General features: G+C 46.7%; 1 protein-coding gene across 3 annotated transcripts in view; it reads right to left on the minus strand.

Moving 5' to 3' along the window:
- Positions 1 to 7,287, minus strand: part of plppr2a (phospholipid phosphatase related 2a) — a 54,044-nt gene extending 46,757 nt beyond the window's left edge. For all 3 annotated transcript variants that reach the window (XM_030090219.1, XM_030090221.1, XM_030090220.1), the window contains exon 1: positions 7,186 to 7,287. The gene's annotated coding sequence lies outside the window, so the exon portion shown is untranslated. The remainder of the gene's footprint in view (positions 1 to 7,185) is intronic.
- Between the last annotated feature and the right edge of the window lie 1,661 nt (positions 7,288 to 8,948).

Raw genomic sequence — 8,948 nt, forward strand, 5'->3', positions numbered from 1 at the left:
GGTGATTAACAGGATGTGGTGAAACTGAGCTGCATTATATAAATATGTTGCAACAAGGTCTCCACAATGTTAACGACGTCTGTTATTGTCATGTGATCTGATTGAGCACAAGAGCTTCAGAGAAATCCTTTAAACGTGGTAAAGCTGCACCAAATGAGGTGATCATTGGTCTGCACTCATTCTAAACTCAACAAAAGCCTACTGTTGAGTCAATGAAAATAAGACAGAAGAACCATTTATGAGAACTTTGTGGCATCAACTCCTTCCTGTGGACTGTTTCCTGTACAGCACGGCTGACAAAGTAGCTTCCTTAATCCTAATTAATCAAGTAAACTTGTTATTTAAGAGCCCTGAGAAGCAACAGTCTGGATTTTGTTAGTGTTCTTATGGCACCACACGATCTCCAGCCTCTGCTAAGCTATGCTAAGCAGCGGGCAACGAGCCAATTTCGCCAAACGCCAAGCTGTTCCTTTAATCTATGGAATATCTCACTTACAGATAGAAAACTCAGTCCTGTCGCAGCGCGTCTTCTCTTCAGGAAAAATAAGCCGAGAGCAGAAAATCAACACACAGAGGAGGAGGATTTCGACACGGCGCGACGGCGAGCTGCCAGCAGTCCGTGCCGTGTGATCGGACCGTCGTCGCACTTCGCGAACGGCGTCAAAACTGAGTGGGCGAAGTCGAAGGGCGAGAGGGAGAGTCTTCTGTGAGGGGCTTCATCTGACACACTGCTCAACTCCAAAACTTCACAGGCCTCAACGTGTGAGATTTTCTTCAGATAGAAAATACATCGGGCATGCTGAATTTTTAAACAACGTTGGCTGCTGGGATGGTGAGAATATTGTGGTGTTACTTTTATCAGCTGACAACATCCAGCATAGAAAATACAAAGAGGAGGTGAAACATCGTGGTTTGGATTTCACGCTACAACTGTTCCAGCGCCCGTCACATCTGCCGTTTGCTCCATTCAAATGCATTCAGGCTGTGGCGCAGTAGTGTAGTGGATAATATGAAGGGTCCTGCTGGAAAATGGTGGATGTGTACCAGATAATGGCCACTAGTGTCGTCAAGACCAGGACTAGAACATACCAAGACCAAGGCTTAGAGGGGCCAAGACCGAGTCAAGACGACGACCACAGCATCCCAAAACCAAGACAGGACCAACACTTTGAGCAGAGACTAAGACTAGAGCATCACAAGACCAAGACTTTGAGGAGTCAAGACCAAGTTACGACCAAAACTAGAGCATCCAATGATCAAGAAAACACCAAGACTTTGAGGAGCTCAGACCAACACAAGAGCATCCCAAGACCAAGACTTTAAAATGACGAGACCTGAAAGTCCTTGATAATGTAGTCTCGAGACTATTCTCAAGTACGATGACACTAGCGTAAAGTTTGTATGTTCTTACTGTAATCACGTGGTTTTTCTTTGGATACTGGTTAATTAGTGACTGTGGATGAAGCCTCACGGCTTCTCATGAGGTGCAGACACACACAACTGTCTTCTTCTGCTAAACTGTCACTCTTGATTTTCAGAGGTGATATAGTTGCTCGCAGGCACTTCAGTATGCAAGAATGACATTTTTTCCTCAGCTGTGAGGCTGGTGAACCGCAGTCCATGGCCCCAGCTGTCCTACTTTGCAGTCCACAAACCAATTCTCAAGTATTAATAAATCATCAGTTTCACAGGTAATGGCAGCACCACGGTCATTTTCGTTGAGTGTCGAACCGCTGCTCCAGCAGTGAATCTCTCAACATGTTAGTAGGAGTGTAAAGGCGTCAGCCAGCATTTTCAACTTCTTATCAGTCTGTAAACCATTGTTTTGGTGCAGCGCTTGTTACTTAGATTTTCTCTTCCATTTCAATCAGCTGGAAAAATCTGCAGCTCAGGACAGACTGTAGTTTTTAAAATTCCGTTTCTTCACTGTCCAACATATTTTTCAAAACATGGCCTGCATCAGTGTAGTGTTATCGTTCAGAGCTTTGAGTCAATAAACTCAAAATTTTATAACCTGTGAACTCAGCAACAGCCTACGTCTTCTCAGACTTTGTCATCGTAATTTCTTAATTGTAGATAATGAAATTATTCATGTCCAATGAGCCCAAATTTATCTTTTTAGCTTTTAAAACTCAACAAATTTATCATAACATGAAGCAACCTAACATGTTTTTGTTTCTTCTGAAATCCAGCTCAGTGTTGAACTTTGTTCATTCTGTTCTGCTGACTGTAAACGTTTGAATCTTCTCCCTTTGCTTGCTTAAGTTTTTCTCACGTTCCAAGAAAACCAAATCCAGAGACAAACAAGTGGCTATAAATTGGATTGTGCGCCTCTCTGCATTAGCGCTGGTAATCTGCCCAGGATGAGCCGATCCTTTCCACCTCAGCTGAACGGATAAAATATATGAAGGAGGGAAGAAAAGTAGGAAAAAGTAATTCTGTTTCCCAGAAGTTGCCAGGTTGACCTCTATTCTTCTGCTGAGTGCTGTGTAATGTACAGGAGAGCTTCCTTCTTCCTAATCCCATCTGCAGTGGTGGAAAGAATAGGCCTGAGGGATGAATAAGGCATGAAGCCAAGCTCTTAACAGCCCTCAGAACAACGCAATGTGCCAACCAAGACTGCTTTTAGAAAGGCCTGGGTGTGTGTGTGCGCGCACACACATGATACTTAACCAACAGACATAAAAAAAAAAAAAGAAAAGAAAAAGGTAGCTGTCAGGGTGAGCAAGCAGAAGCCTCAGGTAATGGAAACCAACAGTGAGAGGAGGAGAAAAAATGGAGAGAGACAGGAGGAAGAGTTGGTCTCTTCTCCTCTGGAGGCTGATGGAAAATGTTACTTTGCATTTCCTCAGTGGGAGGAAATGGAAAAAAAAAAAAGAGTTTCTCCCACAGGTTTGGTCCCCGCCGGCTGAGAAGGGGAAGGCACGGCCGCCAGTTGCAGGTTGGTGGCGGCAGGCTTTGTGTGGATGTGTGGAAGTGTTTTGAGAGCAAACGACTCAGGTGGCCGGAGATGAGGCGGGAAGCTCTGAATGATTAATATCAGATAAGTGGGATACTCAGCCACGGATGATTTCACCATCAGATGGGGAATAATAAAGCTTAATTTTATATTCCCCTCCAGGGTGTGAGAAGGCTTTTGAGCTGTCCCATTTGGTGTAACTTACTTCTTCTTCTTTTTTTCTCTCAAATATTCTGTAAGTGCTGGTTTGAGCAGCAGGTTTGCAGATCAATCAGCTGAGTCAGTCCTCTGATTCTATCAGTGCTACTCGTCTCGTAACAGGTCAGTAGGCTTGATCAGTGAAAAGTTATTTGAACATTTAACCTTAACTGTGCATGCTGGGAGCAGTGGGGTGTCAAGGGTCTTGCTCAGGGCTCCATAGTGGGATTCAAACCTTCACACTTCAAAACCCAAGCCCGATTCTCTGACCTCTCGGCCACCGCTGGTGTAACAGCAGAAAGAAAGAGCGAGACGGACGCAGACGACCCACTGTGGTGAACCAGATCTATAGAAAGACCTGATCTGTTGGAGACAGTTTATGGTGTGTTCAGGTGCAACCGGGAGGTGGGAAACCTCTAAATCTTGACTGGAAAAACCACGTTTGATCAAACTCAGTATGACAGCACACACATCAAGCCTGCCTGACTGCCAGTCCTGTGTAGACTGTACTGGAAACTGTCTATACGTCTGATTTACAAGCTTCAAACAGAACAGAACAGGACAGGACAGGACAGGACAGGACAGGACAGGACAGGACAGGACAGGACAGGACAGGACAGGACAGGACAGGACAGGACAGGACAGGACAGGACAGGACAGAACGGTTTCCTCATTGAGAACAGCCAGACTTCCTTAGCCTCATCACATAGTTTGATTGCTACAGAAATGAGCAGTGTTTCCACATGTCTAAGAAAATATTGGCATTAGCTGCTCCAGATGAAGTATCATCTACTACCCGAAGATTCTGAAAGGACAGATTTGTTGGTTGTTTCTTGTTATTGATGTAAATTCGCTGAACTCGCCAGCTGAAAACTACCAATCCCAAAACCTTCCAAGCTCCAGATCCAGTTGCATTGCAGACAAACAGCATAGCAGCAGGTTTCCTAAATCATCAACTCATCTAGAGTCGAGGGGGACGATAAGTTCACAGCGTGAGGAGTAACAAATAAAAGTCAGTGTTCACCCAAGGTTTTCTAATATTTCCAAATCATGCAGGAAACACAAATGAATCTTCTAAACACATGTCTCCCCTGGATAACTGATTTTAGGATAGGTCCTCTGAACTGAAAGAGGTGCTCATTGGAGAGAGTTCTCTGGAATAAGAATGATGCTGCCACTACAACAGGTGTATCAGAACTTGCCTCAAGTGTCAGTACTCTCACTGCAGTGGAAGCAACTACAAACCAAACAAGAAGCAAAACATGTAAAGTGACAGCAAAGGCGCAATGGATGTAAAAGACAATTGAAGAACTCAAACCAATCCTGTCGTCGACATGAATACAGTAAGCAGGAGCTTCAGGTGAGAATTTCCATATCTGAGCAGCTGGTTTTAGATTCAGGCTCTGTTTATTCGACCATGACAGCTGTGCTCGGAGAAACTGAAAGGGCAACTTTTTGAAAATGCTCCAACTCTGTCTGCCACTGTGCATGTGTGAAACGGTCATAGCAAATAGCTCTGCACTTCTTCAGTACATGAACGATAGCAAAACTTTCCTCCAGAGTGTCATGACTCTCGGTCCAGATTCTCCTGAACTTGGCCGTTTCAGAGTTGACAGTTACTGTATTAACAAACCAACTTGGCCATCTGTCCAGACGGATGTCTGTGCACTCGCCATTGTTAATGTTTGTAGCGTATTGTTTCATCAGAAAAGCAACCACCAGCACCAACTAGTGGCCAAACAAAGTAAATACACAATTTTCAGCGTTTGCCTGAGTTGACTGATGTGGACATAACAGATATTTGTTTAATAATTTTATAACCATCGTCTTTCTACATCTGACTGATGCAACAAGTTATTGTGCCAAAGACGCGACTGCTGCTCCAAATCAGTTTACCAATTTCGATATTTCTTCAAAGCTGGATCAGATCCATGTTCTCGGTGTACGTCAGTTGAACTATTCATTCATTTGAAATGTGTTGAAGTGGCTTCCACCTCCAATTCAGTGGAGAGCAACATCGTATTAGTGACATTTTCCTCAAAATGATGTTTTTTTTCTATGAAAGTCAAGCTAACCACATTCAAGCCTTAATTTAACTCTCAATGCTACAGTTTGATTGATTAACGCCGAGACCTGCAGCTGGGGCTTATGGGAACCGTTGGCTCGTTCAGTAGAGTGGACTGTCGTCCAGAGCCGTGATCGGTGGTTCAAGCTAACGTCTGACCCACTTCGAGTGTTGAAGAGTCTTCGAGGAAGACACTCAACCACAATTTCACTGATGGAGTTTGAGCACCTTGCGTGGCAGCATTGGTGTTCGAGTGTGTGGATGAATGAGTGAATAGTGGTGAAAATGTAAAAGAGGATACTTATTTAAAATACATAAAAATTAAAAAATATATACTTATTTGGCAGATAATCGTGTTTATTGTCCTTTTGAATGCAGCAACATTTATGTTTGAGATGTGCAACAAGAGCTGAGTGTGTGGGTTTCGCCCGAATTTGTTCTTCTGTCGAAGCTGAACAGTTTTTCTTTGTTATCGTTTCTTGTTTGGAGGATTTAAGTCTGAAGCAATAATACATGTTTGGCAGTTTAACAATATGTGGTAAAATGCCAAAGTGCTCAGTCACACACCGTTCCCCTGGCGGTGGGGATGATTTCTCTCCCACTTGTCACATCCTGAGCTCAGATATTGTCATTAGTTGTTGGTAAAAACAGAAAAACCAACTTTAAGAGATGTGCTGATTCCTGCAATCAGCACTCGATCACGGAGACTTCCCTCCTTGGTTTGTCACATGTAGGAACGCCGGTTCAACAGCACTGATTTGTGTCTGAGTAAGTCCAGCTGAAGATCTGCTCCAGCCGGTTCTGAGCTGATTAGGGGAGCTCACGTGAAAAGGAGCCTAATCGGATCGTCCATCAATCAGAGGAAACCAAAGCGACCTGTCAGCGGAGCCTGCAGGAGGCAGGGAGCTCCTGCTCCCCGGCAACACACACGTCCGACCCTCGTCTCGGAATCAAAACGTGAGCGGATTCAAATCAAAATGGTGGAAATGAGAGGCAGAGCGAGCCGCAGAGGGAAAAGTTGAATTCCTACTGAGAATTCTGCTCTGAGGACTCCAGTCAAAGGCTAGGAGACCTGGACGGCCATATGTCCTCTCTTCTGCCTCTGCAGTCCGCCACCCTGCCCCAGGACGCACAGTGCACGTCCCTGAGCATGCAACACACACACACACAAAGAGCCTAATTGGGCACAATCTGGATCATGCTTGAATCTGCCGTTAGCCAAACAGCGCTCGCCCTCGTTCTCTCTCTTTTCATGTATAAATCCACATTTACTCAGCAGCAACACGAGAGAAGGGGCAGCAGCAACGCAGCGTTTAAAGCCCTGTTTCTCCACACTGCATCAGGAACATCACAACTCGGCTGCATCTTTTTATTCATCTGTTCACTTCTCAGTCGACCTGCCGCTGGTGCAGGTGAGCAAACTCTCCAACCCCTCACGTCCCTCTCCGCTCTGCACTTATTCTGTTTGTTTTGTGCCACCGTGGCTATTTTTTTCTTGCCCGCTGCATTTGCCACGCTGGTGTCTTTGAAGTCAAAGCTCAGCGTTGTCAGCGTACAGTCACACTTCCTGCACAAACACACACACACACACACACACACACACACACACACACACACACACACACACACACACGTATCCTGACACCTGATCGGCAAACATCCCCTCTCCTCTTACTGCCAGGCGATCCTCCAAGAAAGTGAGTGAAACTATAATAGGATTTACCTGGCGTGGGCTAATTAGAGCTTCTGTGTGGGGAATACCAGAGAGAGAGAGAGAGAGAGAGAGGGAGAGAGAGAGACTTCCCTCTACAATCACAGATCCATGCAAAGCTTCCTCAACACAGCTGCTTCTGGTTCCAGGCGAGGCAGGAATGCTCAAATCATCCCAGCATGAGAGAAGAGAAGAAAACCTGCCATCCCTCCATCCCTCCATTCATCCATCACTCCCTCCCTGCCGCCTTACCTTTGCTACCTCGTCGCCCGGCTGACGGTCGCGGCGGCTACACGCTCCTATGCGGTGGCCATGTCGGAGCAGACGATGGTTAAAATGAAGTGGCGGTTAAATCCCTCTCCTCTCCGTTCCTCTCCTCCCGCCGCTGCCTCCCGGTCCGCGGCAAAGTGCGAGAGGGCAGGCAAAGACACGGCGTCTGTGTCTCCAGGTCTACCACATACACACGCACACACACACACACACACACACCACCACCACACGCACACACACTTCCTTTTAATTAGCTCGTTCCAATAACCGACGGTGACTAATAAATCAAGTGGCTGAAATCGTCTCTGGCGCTCCGCTGATCCGAAGAGGAGACACGAGGAGCAGAGGGAGAGACGGCGAGAACATGTGTGAGGGAGGAAGAGTGTGTGAGAGATGTGGAGAGAGAGAGAGAAGGAGTGAGGGAGGGAGGGAGGGAGGGGGGCATTATGTGTGTCAGCTCATTTGTATTCAAAGCTTGTTTTGGCTCGCCGTCCCTCCCCTCGCCTCCCTCCATCCCTCCATCCCTCCCGCCGCGGCGTCCAGTCCGTCCCTCCTCTTTGTGAATGGACGTAAAGGACGCAGACCTGACCTCAGCACGGGGGGACGGAGGGATGGAGGAATTCTGCAGACTCAGAGGATGAGAGGGAAGCGCAGGAGAAAGAGGCTGCACACACACACACACACACACACACACACACACACACACACACACACACACACACACACACACACACGCACGCACGTGTGCTTGGCTGCGAGCCTGCGGCTCAGCGTGCAGCTCCGGATGTGGGTTAATGATACACCGCTATTGATCCGGCAGTCCGGGAGCTCACGTCACATCGCAGGTCGGAGGTATGAACGGGACGGCAGGTGAGCCGTGCCACGGCCAACACCGAAGTTTGGGGAAAATATCCATCAGGATCAGAGCCGGCAGAATTGAAACAATGCATCACGCAAAGCGCTGACGGCTCATCCAGCTATTAAAAACCGTCCCAGCTCTGACGCACTGAGAGAAGGGGTCGAAGGCGATGCCGAACCGACAGCTGCAGAGAGCAGACTGCTGCCCGGAGCAGGAGGGACAGGGAAACCAGGGACCTGCGGGGAGTCTGAAGCACTGGAATGTCTCGGCTTCGGCGTGGAAGACGGTCGAAATGTTTGTGATCTCCTGCAAATATGTGGTGCAGACGTCTGATCCAGAAGAAAGTAGAGGAAAAGAGGAAAGACTGCGACTGAATGAGTCAAATCAAACAGCATCATCACTGTTCACTTAATTGTGGGAATTTTACGTTAGTTTTCTGGAAGTAAAGCAGAAAAAAATATAATTTAATGTATCTAAAACGATCAAGTTCTTTCAGGACGTCAAAGACGTTTCGTGTATTACACTGAAAACCCTTGATTCTGAGTTCTCATGTTGTTTTTTCATATCATTTTTTGATGTAAAACTGTTTGGAGGCCTTGTGTTCCTCATCTGACGCGACGCTGCAGGAAGGCAGGTGGACTCGTGCCGCTCGGAGATGTTTGCTGAATGAACGGGGAGGCTGGTTTTGGGCGTTTCTGCTCAGCAGACTGCTGGCGTCTCCCGCCGCGGCCCAGTCTTCATTAATATAGCATCCCCTCAGAGGCATTAATGGCCACCAGCCTTATTTCATGGACACAGCTCTTGACCTAATTTAGAAATGCTAACAAAAATCTCCTGTCTAAGTTTCCTTCGGCTGTTCATACGAGGAGAGAAATACATACTTAAC

Source organism: Salarias fasciatus, chromosome 4 (genome assembly GCF_902148845.1).
Source record: "Salarias fasciatus chromosome 4, fSalaFa1.1, whole genome shotgun sequence".
NCBI lineage: Eukaryota > Metazoa > Chordata > Actinopteri > Blenniiformes > Blenniidae > Salarias > Salarias fasciatus.